Raw genomic sequence first — 21,131 nt, forward strand, 5'->3', positions numbered from 1 at the left:
TTAAGGGTAAATGTTTATCACCATTCCACGAGTGGGCGCAATTTTGAAGCGTGATGTGTTGAGTATCAATTTACTCAGAGTAACATTATCTTTCACAATGTAAAAAAAAATGGGCTAACTTTACTGTTGTCTTATTTTTCAATTCAAAATGTGTATTTTTTCCAAAAAAAATGCGCTTATAAGACAAGCAAATAAGGGGTGACAGAAAGTATTGCAATGACCGCCATTTCATTCTCTTGGGTGCTTGAAAAAAAAATATTAGCATTAGTATTAGCAGATGAGAGATAAAACAGTGACCCTGGGAATATAAAAGAAGAGCAATAGAACAGCGCCCTTGGAAATACTGGCCACGAAGCAGTGAAAAAATGTCCCTGAGAATTTTAGCAGTTGAGCAGTTAAATCGTATCTCCTGATTGCCATTGTCTGCTGAGGGAGTGGGGGGCGGGATTGTCCCATAGACACACAGAGGAAGCTCAGAATCGAGTAAGCATCTTGCTATTGGGGCACTCGGTAAGGGGAAGGGGCCCAAAGTGGTGGCAGGGGACCTGAGAAGAGGAGGATCAGGGCTGCTCTGTGCAAAACCTTTTGCAGAGAGCACAACCTAAGTATCATGTGTTTATCATTTTAAAGAAAAAAAAAACAAGGATTTAGAACCACTTTAAAGCAACACAACAAAATCAGTGTCAGTTAGTAGATACATTAGTAGCAAAAAGGGGGTAATAGCAAAGAAAACATTGAAAACAGAGCAATAGCCCTGCATTTCTGGCAATTTCTCTGTATATATTAATAGAGCCTCATCACTGTAACCACATTTTTCTGCACTGCCTCTGCTAGAAGTACCCCCTGTACCTCCTGTGCTTAGCCCTGCCCTGTACACTTTAGCTGACCTGTGTTAGCCAGCTGCTCCTCACTCTTTCATAGTTTGTCAGCACTTATCCTTCCAGCAGGAAGGGAAAAGAGGTTCAAGAGAGTTCACTGTCTGCCTTGAACCACTTTCTCCAAACCACGCAACTGGTGCTGCCCAGGCACAATATTATACCCACTACCTCCAAATCCTCTTTTGCCAGTCACATTGCACACTGTCACAGGCCTCAAACACCAAACACTGGGTGTACAAATCTCCTCCACTCTAGCCTGCCTTCTCCTCACATCCACCTACTGATCTGGTGACCCCATTCTCTTCTTTTGTCATCCTGGATATCTAAGTTTGTACCCATAAGGTTTTCCTTAGTTGTATATAGCAAAATCATAGACACTGGACAATGATGGAATAGAAATGTTCTTTTAGTTGACATTATTTAATGAGATCCACTTGATTTGTTCTTTCTGTAGATGTGTGTAGATTCAGTTCTCTACCTGGGACCAGTAAACAAGGTAATTTTTTTTTTATGGATATGCTTGAGAGCTCAAAATTAAATAGACTTCTATTTTTATAGAGCAGCAATAGTTTTAAGACCAAAATAATTACTCGATATATAGCAATTGCCTGCCATTTTTCCCTCTATTTGTCATCAAACACAATTTATTTTTTCTGTTGCTCATTTCACAACCAGTCCCTAAATTTCCTTCAACAGAGTACGTTACTTTCTGTTGTATGATTCAGATTGAGGGCAGGGGGTAAACACAGGCAATTTTTGTAGTTCTGATGAAAAGCAAAATGCTAAATAATTGCACGAGTGTGAAAAAATTGCTCCTATGAATAAAGAATATTATATATCAATGTGAGAGCTCATTGAAAAACACTGCTCGAAAGAAAGAAATTTATATTAGCCTGAAACAACTTGAGGTCTATGCATCAAATCATTTTTTATAGCCTTCTTAGAGCTTTTCCACCCCCCCCCCAAGAAAAAAATATGAAAATAAGCATTGCCAATGTAGACAGTTATCTGTCTATCTGTCTGTCTACTGGGCCAGTACAGTAAAAGGTGTGCTTGATATGTTTCTCAGCTCTGAGAGCTTTACTGTGTCTGATTTACACATTCTAAAGAAAAGACTGGGGAGCATATTAAGGAGCAATTCTGATTTGAAAAACAAATGTAATAAAAATGTTCCAGTCCACAGATGGTGCAGGACACACATGACCAGCGCACTTTCATTAAAGTTTAGTAGCTTTAGTCTAAATAGAGCTGGAGATACACTAAAATGAAAGGCAAATTGGAACTCTCAATGTGCTATGTAACATTCTCTTTGCGACTGGTTTACCTGTAATTACATGTAATCACAACATTGCTTAATGCTTTTGGGACACTGGGGTGATCTTCCTGAAATTAAACTTGTTTAGACCTCGCAAAAGTGCCTGTGAGTATGATTTTTTTAAGTAAACCCTAGACCCTAGGATCAACCATTTCCACCACTGCTGACCAGGTCCATGTGGGAGCATTAGAACACATTTGCTCAACTTTGAGTAAGTTTACGCTATCATGTGCTGCATGCCTCTTCCCCTTGCTGAGCTGACAAGTATATTTTGTTAAGCAATTGAGTCCTAGACCCCACTTTAAAACATGGCAGGGAAAATATAACACAATGAACCTCTGCGCCTCTGGAAATAATGCGTACAATTGAGTGTTGTAAGCTGCTGTACACCTCCTATTTCCAAATGGAAAATAGTAAACAAAAATATGTACTAAACTCAAATATACCAAAAATGTTAAACTTGCTACAGGTGGTTACTTAAAAAATATAGTGAAAACCTTGCTGGTGCTATTTGCATACAATTAGTGATTTGCTGTTGGTGTTATTTGCATACCATTAGTAGTGTTGGACAAACAGTTCGGGCTGAGCATGGGTTTAGGCCAAACATTTGCCTGTTCGACTGTTCACAGAACACCCAAATTTGCAGGGTGTTCACTGGGTGGTCACCCCGCCAAACAATGCACTGTACGTTTTAAGCTGGCACCAGCGTCCTTAACAAATAATTAATCATCAGTGGGTTTCTCCACTGACAGCTGAATAAAAATAAAAAGGGACGGTTAAAAAAAAAAAAAAAATATATATATATATATATATATATATATATATATATATATATATACATATAGTGCCTGGGGGGGGGGGGGGCCCTTAGTTTGCCTGTAAAGTGGCACATCTGTAGCATATATATAACATACTGCAGCAAAAATGACATTCCTAAAGAAAAAAAAAAAGAGTCAAATAACATTTCAGTTGACTCGCTGTTGCAATTGCTGACACCCGGCTATTAAAAAAATAAAGAAAAAAAAATGGCTTGTGGTACCCCCCCAGTCCATACCAGACCCTTTGACCCCACGCCAAAAAAAAAAAATGGTGTGGATCCCCCCCAAGATCCATACCAGACCCTTATCTGGGCATGCAGCCTGACAGGTCAGGCCACATACCATACCAGGCCACATGCCGTCATAACCTTTGGTCATTTTTTAACAAAAAAGTTAAATGTTGAATAAACACACACACCTTAGAAAAAGTCCTTTATTTTAAAAGAAAAATGAAACAATGTCCCACAATGTACTGAATATAAGGTCAATAACATCATCCAGCAAAGTAGATCCAATATCAGTTATGATAAATGACTGATGGATAGGGATGAGCCCAATGTTCGAGTCAACTCAAACATCGGGTGCTCGCCTGTTTGCTGAACAGCGAACAATATGCAGTATTCGTGGCAAATTCAAAAGCCGCCGAAACACCATTAAAGTCTATGGGACACTAACATGAAAACTCAAAAGTGCTAATTTTAAAGGCTTATATGCAAGTCATTGTCATAAAAAGTGTTTGGGGACCTGGGTCCTGCTCCAGGAGACCCCCAGCCTATTTTTTTTAAAATTTGGCACAGGGTTCCCCTTAATTTCCTTAATCAGACCAAAGCATTATAAAAAATCACTTCTCCTTAAAAAACAGCCGTTTAAAAAAAAATGGCATTGATAAATGTCACGTGGGGCAGGACCCAGGTCCACAAACACTTTTTATGACAATAACTTGCATATAAGCCTTTAAAATTTGCCTTTTTGATTATTCATGTTCGTGTCCCATAGACTTTAACGGTGTTCGTGTGTTCTGACAAATTTTTTGCCTGTTCGCTTGTTCTACTTAGAATCGAACCGAAGGGTGTTTGGCTCATCCTTACTGATGGACATATAGAACTACTCCCACAGAAGCCGCTGGTGAAAAGGGATCCCCCACCCTGCACAGCCAGGCAAGCCAAATTTCAACAGTACTCTTTAGACAAGAAACAGTCTAGCAGCTTTGTTTTTTGTTTTATTAGGGGTTAATAAACTTGGATTGGGTTAGAAGGTATAATGGGATGCCCACTTCACTTTAGCAAACTCAGCAGAGACAACTTTCCTAAGTACAGACTATTTACACACTGTTCAACTTCCTTCAGCACATCATTTGCTTGCAGAACAACTTCTCAGACCCAGCTGGGCACTATTAAATGATATGACAAAAAGGGCTCAGTCAGATAAAGGAAATGGTTGTGTAGCAAAATGAGTGTCCAGCTTCCATTCCTGTGGCTACTGATCTCAGCACCATCACTTCATGCACTGCCAGCCCACCTAGCTGCAGCTGTCCCTTTAATAGCCCTCCTGGCTAGTCCTCCCAGACTGCACACTTACCTTCTCCTGGAGATCTCCTGGCCATGCTAACTCTCTCCCACTGTCCTCACACCTGTTCCATTGTGCATCTAAGACAGGAGTCCTCGTGTGTTGTAGAGGATCCCTCCAGCACTCAAGTCCAGTGCCCAACGTCACCCCCCCCCAGACTGGGGGGCTCCCCCAAGGCCCTCCAACAGCCTCCTCAGCACTCCATCTCCAATCTTCCATCTGAACGCCACTGCCCCTGCTGGACTGACCCTGAGTATTTAAGAGGTCCCTCCCCCTGCCAGTCAATTTTGCCGGGGACTCGTTGGGGCCCTCATTAATACTCCAGGCAGCTCCTCCTAACCCCCATTCTTCTGGAAGTTTCTCAAAAGTTCCAGCAAGTAGGGAGAGAAAATAGAGATGCTGCCTGATGAGTCATTCTAGCCTCCCTGAGAAACAAAAAAAAAAGAGGAAAATAATCCTCAAAAAAAGGTGGGACTTTAAATGCAGCACATGGAAGCAAAACGATAGACAGGGCGAATGAGAGGAAGTTTTAATTAATGAATTTAAAATGTAATAAACACAGAAATAATGTATAAAACAAGCCTCCCTGAGTCAATGACACCCTGACCCAGAATAAACCCAGGCTTGGCTGCCAGTCAAGCCAAATTTACCTACACTAAACAACTATGTACAACTCCCATTCTAGCACACTAGCACACTAAAGACCTGCGCAATGATGATCTTCTCATGCTAATACTCCACTGCAATTGACAGCTTACTAGCTTACCAGACAGCTGCTGGAAGTCTACAAAACAGTTTGGTTTCCTGGGTGATGTCATGACCATACTTGGTCACTGACATCACTCAAGGTACCTGGCCAGTTTGTTGACATTTAGCGTATGTGACAGCAGTAGCAGTAGTAGCAGGGGCAGATCCAGAGTCTAGTCTCAGGAGGGGCACTGCCAGAAAATGAGGTGTTGCTTACGGAACTGAATTTAATGTATAATACAGTGTAATACAGTGTACAGAGGTCAGTAGTATGTTGGGTAGTGTACAGAGGTCAGTAGTATGTCGGGTGGTGTACAGAGGTCAGTAGTATGTAGTGTTGTGTACAGAGGTCAGTAGTATGTAGGGTGGTGTACAGAGGTCAGTAGTATGGAGGGTGGTGTACAGAGGTAAGTAGGATGTAGGGTAGTGTACAGAGGTCAGTAGGATGTGGGGTGATGTACAGAGGTATGTAGGATGTAGGGTGGTGTACAGATGGCAGTAGGATGTAGGGTGGTGTACAGAGGTAAGTGGGATGTAGGGTGGTGTACAGAGGTAAGTAGGATATAGGGTGGTATACAGAGGTCAGTAGGATGTAGGGTGGTGTACACGGAACAGTAGGACATACGCTGGGGGGGATCGGGAGGGCATACACTAGGGGGGGATCGGAAGGGCATACACTGATACATGGGGGGGGGGGAATTCAGGAGGGCATACACTGATACACTGGGGGGAGTTCAGGAGGGCATACACTGATACACTGGGGGGGGCGGATTCAGGAGGGCATACGCTGATACACTGGGGGGGGTTCAGGCATACACTGGGGGGGATTCTGGGGGGGCATACACTGATACACTGGGGGGGGATTCAGGAGGGCATACATAGATACACGGGGGGGTCAGGAGGGCATACACTGACACATTGGGGGGGGGGGGGGATTCAGGAGGGCATACACTGATACACTGGGGGGGGTTCAGGAGGGCATACACTGATACACTGGGGGGGGTAATTCAGGCGGGCATACACAGATACACTGGGGGGGATTCAGGAGGGCATGCACTGATACACTGGGGGGGGGGATTCAGGAGGGCATACACTGATACATTGGGGAGGGGGGTTCAGGAGGGCATACACAGATTCACTGGGGGGGATTCAGGAGGGCATATACTGATACACTGGGGGGGATTCAGAAGGGCATACACTGATACAATGGGGGGGGATTCAGGAGGGCATGCACTGATACACTGGGGGGCGGGGAATTCAGGAGGGCATACACAGATACACTGGGGGGGATTCAGGAGGGCATACACTGATACACTGGGGGGGATTCAGGAGGGCATACACTGATACACTGGGGGGGTGGGGTTCAGGAGGGCATACACAGATACACTGGGGGGGATTCAGGAGGGCATACACAGATACACTGGGGAGGGGAATTCAGGAGGGCATACACAGATACACTGGGGAGGGGGATTCAGGAGGACATACACAGATACACTGGGGAGGGGGATTCAGGAGGGCATACATAGATACACTGGGGAGGGGGATTCAGGAGGGCATACACAAATACACTAGAGAGGAGGATTCAGGAGGGCATACACCAGGTGGCAGTCATAATCTTTTGATGAGTTCAATTTCTCACTTGTGTTTTTGAGCTTATTTACTTTTTTTTTTGAGTGAGCAACATGGGGTATTATGTACCCCTTTCTTATATATGTAGGGGTAAGGGCCAAATATCTGAAGGTTCCTTTATTTTAAAGGGGGCTTTCAGAATATAATAAGCCCCCCCCCCCCCGCAGTCTCCTAAATCCACTGGGTCAGGGATGTGACAGCAGTAGCAATTGTAGTAAAGGAAGATGAAGCAGCGGTAGTATTGGTGAGCGGCATCATTCATAGTGATTGACATTGAATATACACCACTTGATGACAAGATTTATGGTGGATTTCTATTTGAGGACAATGTCTATTTATTTATTTGTTTTTAAAAAGATCTTTTTACTGTGTTTTTGTGCTTATTTAATTTTTTTTTTTTTATGAGTGAGCAACATGGGGTATTATGTACCTCTTTCTTATATACCTAGGGGTAAGGGCCAAATATCTGAAGGTTACTTTTTTTAATGGGGGCTTTCAGATTATAATAAGCTCCCCCCATCTCATAAATCCACGGGGCCAGGGATTTAGGGATGATGCCAGGGTCTACTTGTCCAGGGTCTACTTGCAGCCTAGGAGGTGAAAAAATAGAGCAGAGAATGTGTGCCTCCCTCCTCCTGAAGCATATCACATCATATGCCCTGCAAAAGAAAAAAAAAAAAGAATGAATTCTCCCTTAATATCTACATCAGACACTTACGGTACCTTAGATAGGATTCAGCATAGATTTTGAACAGTGATCCATACAAAAACCTGTACTCCTCCCCCTCCCAAACCATTTTCGATTCCATGCATTTAGCATGGTGAAGGATACTTTCCTATGTGGAAGAGGAGAAGGGCCTGAACATCCCTGGCCTGGTAGACGTTGGGACACTTATGGAACCTCCTTTAAGATGGAGGGGCCCACAGATATCTGGCTCTTCCTCTACATAAATGAGTAGGGGTATATAGTGCCCCTTGTTACTCATTCACAAAAAGTACAATGCAAATAAACACACAGACACCATTGACAAAATATTTTATTAAAAATGATTTTTAAAAGAATAGAAAATAAGTCTTAGCCCTTGTACACACGGTCAGACATTCCGACAGAAAATGTCCGATCGGACCATGTTGTCGGATAATCCGACCGTGTGTGGGTTTCATCTGACTTTTTCCGTCGGAATGTCCGACCAACAAAGTTTGAGAGCTGGATATAAGAATTTTCCGACAACATGATCTGATCGGACTTTGCAGAGAATCGTTTGTAGAGAATTCCGATCGGACAAAGTGCTCAGATCAAATTCCTAGACCAAAACTAACGTAGTGAACGTAGTCCCATCGTAACTAAATAACATCATCACGTTACGAACGATCGGGTTTTCCTACAACTTTGTGTGACCGTGTTTATGCAACACCAGTTTCGGACAAAATCCGTCAGAAAAAATCTGACGGATTTTGTTGTCGGAATGTCCGACTGTGTGTACAAGGGCCTATAGTGTAAATCCATTCTCAGTACATTGTGATGTAGATCCAATATCAATTAAGATGGACGATGCCCACGCTAACAGACAACAGAAACATCACAGCCTGCATAGATCAGGTAGTCGAACATTTAGTGGTTTGGGCAGGCAAACTGTCAAACTGGCCTAATTTTGCCATGCAGATTGCTGGTTTGGCAAACCTTGAACCACTAGAGTTCAGGTCAAACTCAGCATCGACCCAAACCTGAAGGTTATCGCTATTATACACCATAATGGTCCAGTTCAGTTTTAGGACTTGGTTTAAGGGTTATGTTGGGCTAGTGTTTTTGTTGGGAATGAGGGGTTTCTTTTATGATTTAAAGTTGAGGTTAAAGTGTGTTGATAGGCAAACCTTCTTTTTTTGGATAGAATGTGGAAAGATTAGACTCCTGTTAGGTCTTACTGCTGTCAGAAGCTGCATTAGATAGATTCCTCACTGCCTGTCTGATGAAAAAGGTTCTTCCTAGGATGGAAAGTGATGAGAAATTTTGATAACTATAACAAAATTTAAAAAAAAAATAGTTTTAGGTAATGTAGTCGAAGGCTACCTTCTTCAGCTTTTTGTTGTTTGTTTTCATTATGTTTCCCGGCTTTCAGTCTGGTAAAAAGCTGTCCCGATAACTCAACATGGGGAGGGGGCTTTAGGGTAGCCCCCCAAAGCACCTTGTCCCCATGTTGATGGGGAGAAGGGCCTCATCCCCACAACCCTTGCCCGGTGGTTGTGGGGGTCTGCGGGTGGGGGGGCTTATCAGAATCTGTTAAAGGGGGCTTCCAGATTCCGATAAGTCCCCTGCCTGCAGACCCCCACAACCTCTGGGCAAGGGTTGTGGGGATGAGGCCCTTCTCCCCATCAACATGGGGACAAGGTGCTTTGGGCGGCTACCCCAAAGCACCCCCTCATGTTGAGGGCATGTGGCCTGGTATGGTTCGGGGGGGGCGCTCTCTCACCCCCCCTCTTTTCCTGCAGCCTGCCAGGTTGCATGCTCGAATAAGGGTCTGGCATGGATATTGGGGGGACCCCAAGGCATTTTTTAAAATTTTGGTGCGGCTTCCCCTTAAAATCCACACCAGACCGTTCTGTTCTGATATGGTTTTTGAGGGGGTCCCCACGCCATTTTTTTAAAATTGGTGCGGGGTTCTTCTTAATATCCATACCAAACCTGAGGAGCCTGGTATGGAATTTGGGGGGACTCCCACGCATTTTGTTTCTACATTTTGGTTCGAGGTTCCCCTGTGGTGGAATCCCATGCCGTTTTTCTCAATGATTTTTATGTGTATTGCGGGATTGACAATTCGTTATAGCCGCGAGTACTTTTAAATGACTTTTTTTTCCTTTAGAAATGTCATTTTGCTCTCAGACTATTCTAAACACAGGAAACATGTGCCACTTTACAGACATACTATGAACACCCCCCAGGTACGAAACTTAAAGGAATATTTCACTTTCATTGTTTCACTTTAAGCATTATTAAAATCACTGCTCCTTAAAAACCGGCCATTTTTAAAACTTTTTTTTGCATCGATACATGTCCCTTGGGGCAGGACCCAGGTCTCCAAATACTTTTTATGACAATACCATGCATATAAGCCTTTAAAATTAGCACTTTTGATTTTTCATGTTCGTGTCCCATAGACTTTAATTCCACGTACACACGACCAAACTTTCCGGCAGACTAGGTCCAACGGAATCAGTCCGTCAGACAATCCGATCGTGTGTGGGCTAATCCGATTGTTTGTCTGACAGACCTGGAAATAGAACATGTTTCAAATCTGTCAGATGAACTCAATTCCTATCGGGAAAACCGTTTGTCTGTATGCTGGTTCGACGGACCAAATACGACACAAGGGAAGCTATTGGCTACTGGCTATTGAACTTCCTTTTTCGTCCTGTCTTACATCATCACGTTCAAAATGAAAGGACTTTAGAATGGACTTAGTCCGTTTGTGTGTGGGCAAGTCCATTTGTTTGCAAGGTCAGTCGGAGCTCCGCCGAAAGTCTGTCGGAAAGACCATCGGACCTAGTCTGCTGGAAAGTCCTGTCGTGTGTACAAGGCATAACGGTGTTCGCGCATTTGAACAAATTTTTTTAATGGAGTCAAATATAGGGCAATCTTAGAAGAAAACCTGTTAGAGTCTGCAAAAGACTTGAGACTCGGGCAGAGGTTCATCTTCCAGCAGGACAACGACCCAAAACATACAGTCAGAGCTACAATGGAATGGTTTAGATCAAAGTATATTTGTATGTTAGAATGGCCCAGTCAAAGTTCAGACCTAAATCCAATTGAGAATCTGTGGCAAGACTTGAAAATTGCTGTTTGCAGATGCTCTCCATCCAATCTGACAGAGCTTGAGCTATTTTGCAAAGAAGAATGGGCAAAAAAAAATCACTCTCTGTGCAAAGCTGATAGAGACATCCCCAAAAGGACTTGCAGCTGCAAGTGAAAGGTGGTTCTACAAAGTATTGACTTTGGGGGGCTGAATACAAATGCACGCCACACTTTTCAGATATTTATTTATAAAATATTCTGATTTATTATTTTCCTTCCACTTTACAATTATGTGTCACTTTGTGTTGGTCTATCACATAAAAAAGCAAGCATCCCATAATGTACCTCAGCAGTTTACTGTGAGCTCAAAAAACAGCTGACAAAGGTGTTCCGCCACCTAGAGTTCGGGACCTCACAGGACCCCCTTTTCATGGTGACAGAAAAAATGAACACTAATGCCCCATACACACAAGCAAATTTTCCGTCTGAAAAAACGTGGATGTTTTTTCCGCCGGAATTCCGCTCAAGCTTGGCTTGCATACACACAGTCAAACAAAAGTTCTCTGAACTTTCGACCGTCAAGAACGCGGTGACGTACAACACTACGACGAGCTGAGAAAATTAAGTTCAATGCTTCTGAGCATGCATAAAATGGTTTCCGAGCATGCATAGGAATTTTGCGCGTCGGAATTGCTACAGACGATCGGAATTTCCGGTCTGAACTTTTTCCAACCGCAAAATTGAGAACCTGCTCTCAATCTATTGCTGGTGGGAATTCCACCAGCAAATGTCCAATGGAGCATACACGTGGTCGGAATATCCAACCAAAAGCTCTCATCGGACTTTTGCTAGTGGGATTTCCGATCATGTGTACGGACTTAAGAGCCAATAAGGCTCTACTGCAGAGTTTTATGGTTGGGCAAATTCTATGGGAGGTAAAAAAAAAAGTTTACAAACAGTAAGTGTATTTTACCTGTGTATGAAGCTGTAAAACTAAAGTTCAGCACTTTTTGGTATTTATTCAGAATAATTTTGTCATAACATGAATTACTTATTTATTTTTTACTAATTTACATTGTGGATCATCCACTTTTTACTTTGACCTTCAGATTAGTAAAGGGTTAAATAGATAGTAAAGTGGTTGTAAACCCCATTCATGAAATTTGACCTAGACACATACAGTTGTGCTAATAAGGTTACCTACCCTGGCAGAATTTATGATTTCTTGGTCATTTTTCAGGTTATTGTTTGGCTGAAGCCATTTATTATCAATCAACTTTGTTTACTCTTTTTTAAAAATATAATGACAGCAGAAACTACCCAAATGACCCATATCAAAAGTTTACATACCCCAGTTCTTAATATCATGCATTGTCCCCTTTACCATCAATGACAGCTTGAAGTCTTTTGTGGTATTTGTGGATGAGGCTCTTTATCTTCTCAGAAGGTAAAGCTGCCCATTCCTCTTGGTAAAAAGCCTCCAGTTCCTGTAAGTTCTTGGGCTGTCTTGCATGAACTGCACATTTGAGATCTCCCCAGAGTGGCTCAATAATATTGAGGTCAGGAGACTGAGATGGCCACTCCAGAACCTTCACTTTATTCGCATTTTTTTCTGCTGTTGCCAATGATAGGTTGGCCTTGTGTTTTGGATCATAGTCATGTTGGAATTTCCAAGTACGTCCCATGCGCAGCTTCCTGGCTGATGAATGCAAATGTTCCTCCAGTATTTTATGATAACATAATGCATTCATCTAGCTATCAATTTTGACCAAATTTCCTGTGTCTTTGTAGCTCACACATCCTCAAAACATCAGCGATAGGCCTTGTTGACTCCTCTCCAAATTAAGCGCTTATGGTTGTGGCCAAAAAGCTCAATTTTGGTCTCATCACTCCAAATGACTTTGTGCCAGAAGCTTTGAGGCTTGTCTCTGTGCTGTTTGGCGTATTGTAAACGGAATACTTTGTGGCATTTGCGTAGTAATGGCTTACTTCTGTCCATGCAGCCCATCTTTCTTAAGGTGCCTCCTTATTGTGCATCTTGAAACAGCCATGGGGTTTACTTACGAAAGGCAAATCCACTTTGAACTACAAGTGCACTGCAAGTACAGTGCCTTGCGAAAGTATTCGGCCCCCTTGAACTTTTCAACCTTTTGCCACATTTAAGGCTTCAAACATAAAGATATAAAATTTTTATTTTTTGTGAAGAATCACCAACAAGTGGGACACAATTGTGAAGTGGAACGAAATCTATTGGATTTTTTAAACTTTTTTAATAAAAAAATGAAAAGTGGGGCGTGCAAAATTATTCGGCCCCCTTGCGTTAATACTTTGTAGAGCCACCTTTTGCTGCGATTACAGCTGCAAGTCGCTTGGGGTATGTCTCTATCAGTTGTGCACATCGAGAGACTGAAATTCTTGCCCATTCTTCCTTGCAAAACAGCTCAAGCTCAGTGAGGTTGGATATAGAGCGTTTGTGAACAGCAGTTTTCAGCTCTTTCCACAGATTCTTGATCAGGTCTGGACTTTGACTTGGCCATTCTAACACCTGGATACGTTTATTTGTGAACCATTCCTTTGTAGATTTTGCTGTATGTTTGGGATCATTGTCTTGTTGGAAGATAAATCTCCGTCCCAGTTTCAGGTCTTTTGCAGACTCCAACAGGTTTTTATCCAGAATGGTCCTGTATTTGGCTGCATCCATCTTCCCCTCAATTTTAATCATCTTCCCTGTCCCTGCTGAAGAAAAGCAGGCCCAAACCATGATGCTGCCACCACCATGTTTGACAGTGGGGATGGTGTGTTGAGGGTGATGAGCTGTGTTGCTTTTACGCCAAACATATCGTTTTGCATTGTGGGCAAAAAGTTGGATTTTGGTTTCATCTGACCAGAGCTCCTTCTTCCACATGTTTGGTGTGTCTCCCAGGTGGCTTGTGGCAAACTTTAGACAAGACTTTTTATGGATATCTTTGAGAAATGGCTTTCTTCTTGCCACTCTTCCATAAAGGCCAGATTTGTGCAGTGTACAACTGATTGTTGTCCTATGGACAGACTCTCCCACCTCAGCTGTAGTTCTCTGCAGTTCATCCAGAGTGATCATGGGCCTCTTGGCTGCATCTCTGATCAGTCTTCTCCTTGTCTGAGCTGAAAGTTTAGAGCGACGGCCAGGTCTTGGTAGATCTGTAGTGGTCTGATACTCCTTCCATTTCAAAATGATCGCTTACACAGTGCTCCTTGGGATGTTTAAAGCTTGGGAAATCTTTTTGTATCAAAATCCGGCTTTAAAGTTCTCCACAACAGTATTACGGACCTGCCTGGTGTGTTCCTTGGTCTTCATGATGCTCTCTGCACTTTCAACAGAACCCTGAGACTATCACAGAGCAGGTGCATTTATACAGAGACTTGATTACACACAGATGGATTCTATTTATCCCCATCAGTCATTTAGGACAACATTGGATCATTCAGAGATCCTCGCTGAACTTCTGGAGTGAGTTTGCTGCACTGAAAGTAAAGGGGCCGAATAATTTAGCACGCACCACTTTTCAGTTTTTTATTTGCTAAAAAAGTTTAAAATATCCAATAGATTTAGTTCCACTTCACAATTGTGTCCCATTTGTTGGTGATTCTTCACAAAAAAATTAAAATTTTATATCTTTATGTTTGAAGCCTGAAGTGTGGCAAAAGGTTGAAAAGTTCAAGGGGGCCGAATACTTTTGCAAGGCGCTGTATGTGTATGTAAACATATGAGCAACTGTATATCTGTAGTGTTTACTTTTCTCTCCAAAGCTCTAAGTGCCGTGTCTTTCTGCTGCTCCATTCCTCAGTTATTAGCAGAGTAACTTCTGACAAGTTCTCCGACACATGAGATAACAGTAGTTGAAATTCTGAGCTTGGGAGGGAGCTTAGTGGTACGATAAGAAATTAGCTTGTCTATTCATAATACAGCTCTGCATATTCCTTTGTTCCTCTGCCTATGTGAAGGGGTGGGGGGTGTGCCTTTCCTCCAGTCATTTCTCACACAGTGTAAGCCCAGACTGCACACCCAATGCTGAATGAGGAAAGAACATTTCTAACACGATCTACATTTTCCAAAGAGTGTAAAAAGAGAAAGACAGCACATGTACATGTAAGGCTATTTACTTCACTGGGTATAACTGGGTACAACCACTTTAATACACTGTATATTGCTATATGTAGAAATGCTGGTAGAACATAACCACTAGCTGATCAGTTCACACACATATACTGTGGCAGGTCGGCCCTCCTGCGCAAACCAATGTACGTATGTCGGTCTGTGCAAAGAGGATACTGGGTGTGCGTGACCTTCGCACTCCGTGTGTCCCGCCATGCTCCGTGGGTCCTGCCGCGCTCCGTGGGTCCCGGACTCGATGTCTGCCGGTGACCCATGATTGCGGTTCCCCGTTCTGCCTAGTGACATGTCAGAGATCTACTGTTCCAAGTGATCGGGAACAGTGATCTCTGTCATGTCCCTGGCAGCCCATCCCCTACAGTTAAAATACACCCAGGGAACACACTTAACCATTTGATCGCCCCCTAGTGTTAACCCCTTCCTTGCCAGTGTCATTTTTATATTGATCAGTGCATTTTTATAGCACTGATCAATGTAATGGTCATTTGGGGTCATATTTGTCCGCCACAATGATGCAGGCCCACTAAAAATTGCAGATCGAAGCCATTACCAGTAAAAACAATATAAAAATAAAAGTCCCTAAATCTATCCCATAGATTGTAGACGCAATAACTTTTGTGAAAACCAATCAATATACGCCTATTGTGATTTGTTTTACCAAAAATTTGTAGAAGAAATTATATCAGCCTAAACTGATGAATACATTTGTTTTTGTGTTTCTTTTGGATATGTATTATAGCATAAAGTAAAAAAAAGTATTTTTTTTATTTAAATTGTTGGTAATTTTTTGTTTATAGCGCAAAAAAGACCGCAGAGGTGATCAAATACCACCACAAGAAAGCTCTGTTTGTGGGAAAAAGGGATATACATTTTGCTTGGGTACAGCGTCGCAGGACCGTGCAATTGTCAGTTAAAGCGACGCAGTACCACATGGCAAAAAATGGTCTGGTCATTATGGGGGCAAATCCTTCCGGGGCTGAAGTGGTTCATGTTAGCTTGTTTACATTCACCTCTATAATTTACTGCTAGACCTGGTTATAACAATTAATCATAGTTAGCACTGTCTGATGTATATAGAAATATTAGAAGATTAAAACAATTATAGCATAAAACACAGGGATAGAGAGACAAAAGTTGTAGCACTTAGTGAGCTTCATGACAGAGGTGCTAGAGAGTCTGTGTAGTGTTTTTATTTGGGTCTTGTGTCTAAAGGTGATCATACACTGCTGATTCTTGCTGGCATCACTAATATTCAAGCAGTGTATGTTTCTTCGGGAACTGCATAGTTCAACAAAATGTGATCGTACAATCAACTGTCGGAAAATAGTCAGTCGAACAGTGCCTGCATACAATCAGACAACCACTTCCTGTCCTCTGATGTAACCGAAACCCGCGTTACATCAGAGGGGGGCGGGGTCACCCACACGTCACTCGGGAAGCCCGAGTTAACCCTTGTGTCAGAGGGGGTGGGGTCACGTGACAGGTGGTCCCGTCCTCAGCTAAAAGACCTGTCAGGCTGCCGAGATTCCCGCGGTGTCTCCGGTGGATACAGGATGAGCTGCGCTGGACATCATCATTGGACCCTGGACCTGGAGAGGAGAGATCATCTGTCGCTGGACACCAGAGAGATGATCACCTATCGCAGGATACTGAGAGTGGATTACCACCATTGGAATCTTTTAAAAAAAAGTATATTTTTAATAAAGGACTTATCCCAATGCTGTCTGTGTGCTTTTTTACAGTTTTTTTTACTTTTTTTGTGAAATGGTAGGGGTACAATGTACCCGTTACCATCTCAAACAGGGGGGCTGGGATCTAGGGGTCCCTTTGTTAAGGGGGGCTTCCAGATTCCGATAAGCCCCCTGCCTGCAGACCACCACAACCACCAGGCAAGGGTTGTGGGGATAGGGCCCTTGTCCTACCCCAAAGCACCCTCCCAATGTTGAGGGCATGTGGCCAGGTACGGTTCGGGGGCGCTCTCTTGTCCCCCCTCTTTTCCTGTGGCCTGCCAGGTTGTGTGCTCGGATAAAGGGTCTGGTATATATTTTGTGGGGAACTCCACGCCATTTCTTTTTTTTTATTTGACATGGGGTTCCCCATAATATCCATACCAGACTTGAAGGGCCTGGTAATTGAATTTGGGGGAACCCCCACACATTTTTATTTTATTTTATCAATGACTTTTCGACAATTCATTATAGCCATGAGTGCTTTTAAATTACTTTTTTTCCTTCAGAAATGACACTTGTGCAGGGACAGTTCTAAGCATGGGAAACGTTTACAGGCATACTATACACACCCCCTAGGTATAAAATTTAAAGGAATATTACACTTTCATTGTTTCACTTTAAGCATTAATAAAATCACGGGTCCCGAAAAAATTGCAGTTTTTAAAACTTTTTTTGCATTGATACATGTCCGCTGGGGCAGGACCCAGGTCCCCAAACACTTTTTATGACAATAACTTGCATATAAGCCTTTAAAATGAGCACTTTAGATTTTTCATGCTCGAGTCCCATAGACTTTAAGGGTGTTCGGATGTTCGAACAAATGTATTGCCTGTTCGCATGTTCTTCTGATGCAAATCGAACTGGGGGGTGTTTGGCTCATTCCTACTATGAACCCATCAACATGGTGTTAATCCTCAGGATTCCTAAAACTTGTTCAAATATGCAAAACATCTCAAACTTGGTGAATTGATTCACTTATCTCTTTTTAGAGGAATCATGATATTCTATGCACACATAACAAGAAGCAATTGTTTCTTCATGTAGAATATATATATTAGTAGTCCAGAGTTAGTTTTGAATATAATACATATGACTTTGCCCAGGAACATGATCTGTTTTTAGCTTTCTAAAAATAATCAAATAATGTGATTTGTGACAGAGTGGTGAAACATATATAAAAGGATATCTTAATTTATATGTGCCTGGAGCATTATGAACTTAAAATTCAACTTAAATTTTAACCCAGGTGATACTTGTGAGAAGGAAATAAAATAGATCATAATGTGACTTACTTCTGCCCCTAAATTGGCAGTGGTGTTCTGCAAAGAGAAAAAGAGCCTTTCTCTTTCTATCACAACTGTTTTTGTATTCTATAATATACTTTATAAGGCTTAAATGCACTTCCTAAAAAGGAACAAACTATCAAAAAAAATAATTAAAATTGCCAGGTGAAAGTCTCTTGGCCTTGAAATTATGCAGTCATCTGTCATATATCCTCGAAGCACCGTAGGTGCACTTTTCTAATAGAGAATGAGCAAGGATCAAGAACACGCTTAAATAATGAAAATCATAATGTGAATTTATAAAATTATATTTGATTATTCAATAAATGTATAATATAATTTTCATTATTTAAACATTCTTGAGCTAAAGCTTCTGCATAAGTAACTATTCATTCACAGAATACCAAACTGTAAGCTTACCTTATTTATTATGCATATATGAGCCTTCATCCATTATGGGTCATTAAGCCAGGTTTAGTAACTGAGCTTAGTCAAGACAGTTTCAAATCTTTATATTCTTCAGCTTAATGATCCACTCACTAAAGTAATGATATGCTTAAATAACACCTAGCTTCACTTTGTCTACCTTCTAGAAACATCATGTTATGTTAGAAAAAAACTGTGCTCCTAATAAATCTAAGGGCTGTTTAAAAAAAGGCACATTCGGCCTACATTAATCTGTCTTGATTGCCGGTCTGTTGCTGGCATTCACCCAGCATATTTAGAGAACATCACCAACATTGGTTGTAGAGGGCAAATACAAAGAGCATTTGTATTTGGCAGCGTGCAAGTGAAGGTAAAAGGAAGCAAGGATAGCAGGTCCTCTTTAGGAAGCAATAGAGGAAGCACCTGATAAAATGGGCAGGGCAGACAGCATAATTTAGAATATGACGAATGTTATTAAGACCTAGGTTTTCCTTTGAAGCATGGCAATTACAAACATATAGTGAACAGTGGACTGTGCAGCACAGTTGTTTAGTGGTTAGCAGCTAGCAGCTCCAGAGTTGTTGGTTTAAAACCTAACAATACTACCTGTCTGGGCTTTGTATGTTTTCCCTGTGCCTGTGTGGGTTTCCACACACACTCCAAGAATGTGAGTATGGGACTTAAATCATAAGGGGTTCTTTTTTTTTAAATAACAAACATACTTACCTCCACTGTGCAGCTCATTTTGCACAGAGTGGCCCTGAACCTCGTCTTCTGGGGTCCCCTGGTGGCTCTCACAGCTCCTCCCCACATCAGATAACACCCTAGGAGAAGCACTCTCCTGAGGGGGTTACCTTGCAGGCATCCATAGCCACCGAATGTATGACTCGGCCCTGCGTCACTGGATTTGATTGACAGCAGCGGGAGCCGATGGCTGCACTGCTATCAATCTATCCAAACAAGAGCCAAGAACCCCAGGCAGAGAGACAGCACGTCCCCTGCGGGTAAAGTTTCAGGGCTCGGGTAAGTAAAAGGGTGGGCTGGGGGACCGGTCACTGCCAGGTGTCTTTTCACCTTAATGCATAGGATGCAGGAAGAAAATGGGCAGGATCAGGAAGAAAATGGAAAAGCTGACTTTAGAGGCTGCCCCTATAATCCCAGTAGGGAATGAATATTGGTAAAATAAAGTATAAAAATGTATTAAATATCATGATAAAAACATGCAACGAAGGTGAATACATAGGTATGCCATGGTGTATATGTTCTCCCATAGAAGACCGAAAAGTTGGAAAAGAAAACCTGTACGGGTGGCCTGAGAATATGCTACCATAATAGTAATCTTCTATCTGAAGGCCAGCCAACGGAATCACAGCACCAGCACCAATGGATCCAGCCTTTCAGTCTTATATGGGAGAACATATAAACTATGACATACCTATGTATTCTAATGCCGCGTACACACGGTCGAACTGTTTGACGTACTTAGTCCGTCATACAATCCGACGGACAATCCGCCATACTTTCCACTGAACGTACTTGACCACACACGGATGCACAAACAGTCCGTCGAAAGCTTGCGCGATGACGTGTACAGCACGTACGACGGGACTAGAAATAGGAAGTCCAAGACACAGCAAAGCACCCTTCCGCCGTGTAAATCCTTTCTGGGCATGCGCCATTCTTAGTCCGTCAAACTAGCATACTGACGACCGTATTGTCCGCTGAAACCAAAGTACGACGGACAGATTTTTGGAAAATCCGAAATTCTTAGTACTCCGGACTGCACGCTGAAAAAGTCCGCTGAAGCCCACACACGAGCGGATTGTCCGCTGAAATGTGTTTCAACGGACTAAGTACGTCAAACAGTTCGACCGTGTGTACGTGGCATAAAAAGTGAAAATGTAGCGCTAAACAGTGATAATAGATTGAAATACCAATCAAATCACCTCAACTGGTAAAAAGGTATGTGAAAAAAATAACCAGAACAATAAATTAATACTAGTGAACCACAATAGTCCAAATAACCAAAAATGTCCACATTATTGGAATCCAATAAAACCTTTTTGGGGGGACGATGTCAGTGACCTGGCACCTGTTATGGGAGTACAGGTATTATGGACTAGTTCCTCCATGGCATGGCAAAACACTCGTCACTTGAATTAGGTACATGCATGCTGGTTTTGACCCTGCTCTTGCTCCTGCATTGCATCCTGTGCCCTACTGCCTCTTATCTGTTCCTATTGTTCCTGATCCCAGCCATGGTTCCCCCTTTCCATCTGTTCCCTGCATCTCCAGTTTACCCAGTGGATTTTTGTTCCTCATTTTGTATATATATTGTATATAGTCAGTTTGTTAGGCTTTCTGTTACTCTGTTGCTATTAGTTTTTTTTTGTCATTGGGGTATTGTTTACTTATATCTTTATGCTTGCTTTGTTTTCTTTTTTTTCTAGTGTTTGGATGGGATATTGTTCACTTTAAATAAATCTCACTTAAAGCATACACAGTCTGGTCTCAGTTTTCAAGTGTGGCTACACAGATTTGGCCATCCCTGCAGCTGATCCCTGACATTCCCTTTCTCCTTAAGCTCCAATTAAGCATCCATATATGAGAAATTGCGATCAGGTTCTGGGAAAAACCATTGGAGACATGCCAAATCATATAGTCACAGGCTCCAAAAGCTCAATTTGTATCCTATATAAGAAAAGCCAGTACAAAATCCTTTTCCAATGGTACCAAACCAGACAATCACTGATGTTAATGCAAGGAGTTGGGAACACTACACCACATATATTGGAGCTACCC

The sequence above is a fragment of the Lithobates pipiens genome, unplaced genomic scaffold, assembly GCF_037356315.1.
Source record: "Lithobates pipiens isolate NorthernLeopardFrog02 unplaced genomic scaffold, aLitPip1_a1.2 Scaffold_13, whole genome shotgun sequence".
Lineage (NCBI taxonomy): Eukaryota > Metazoa > Chordata > Amphibia > Anura > Ranidae > Lithobates > Lithobates pipiens.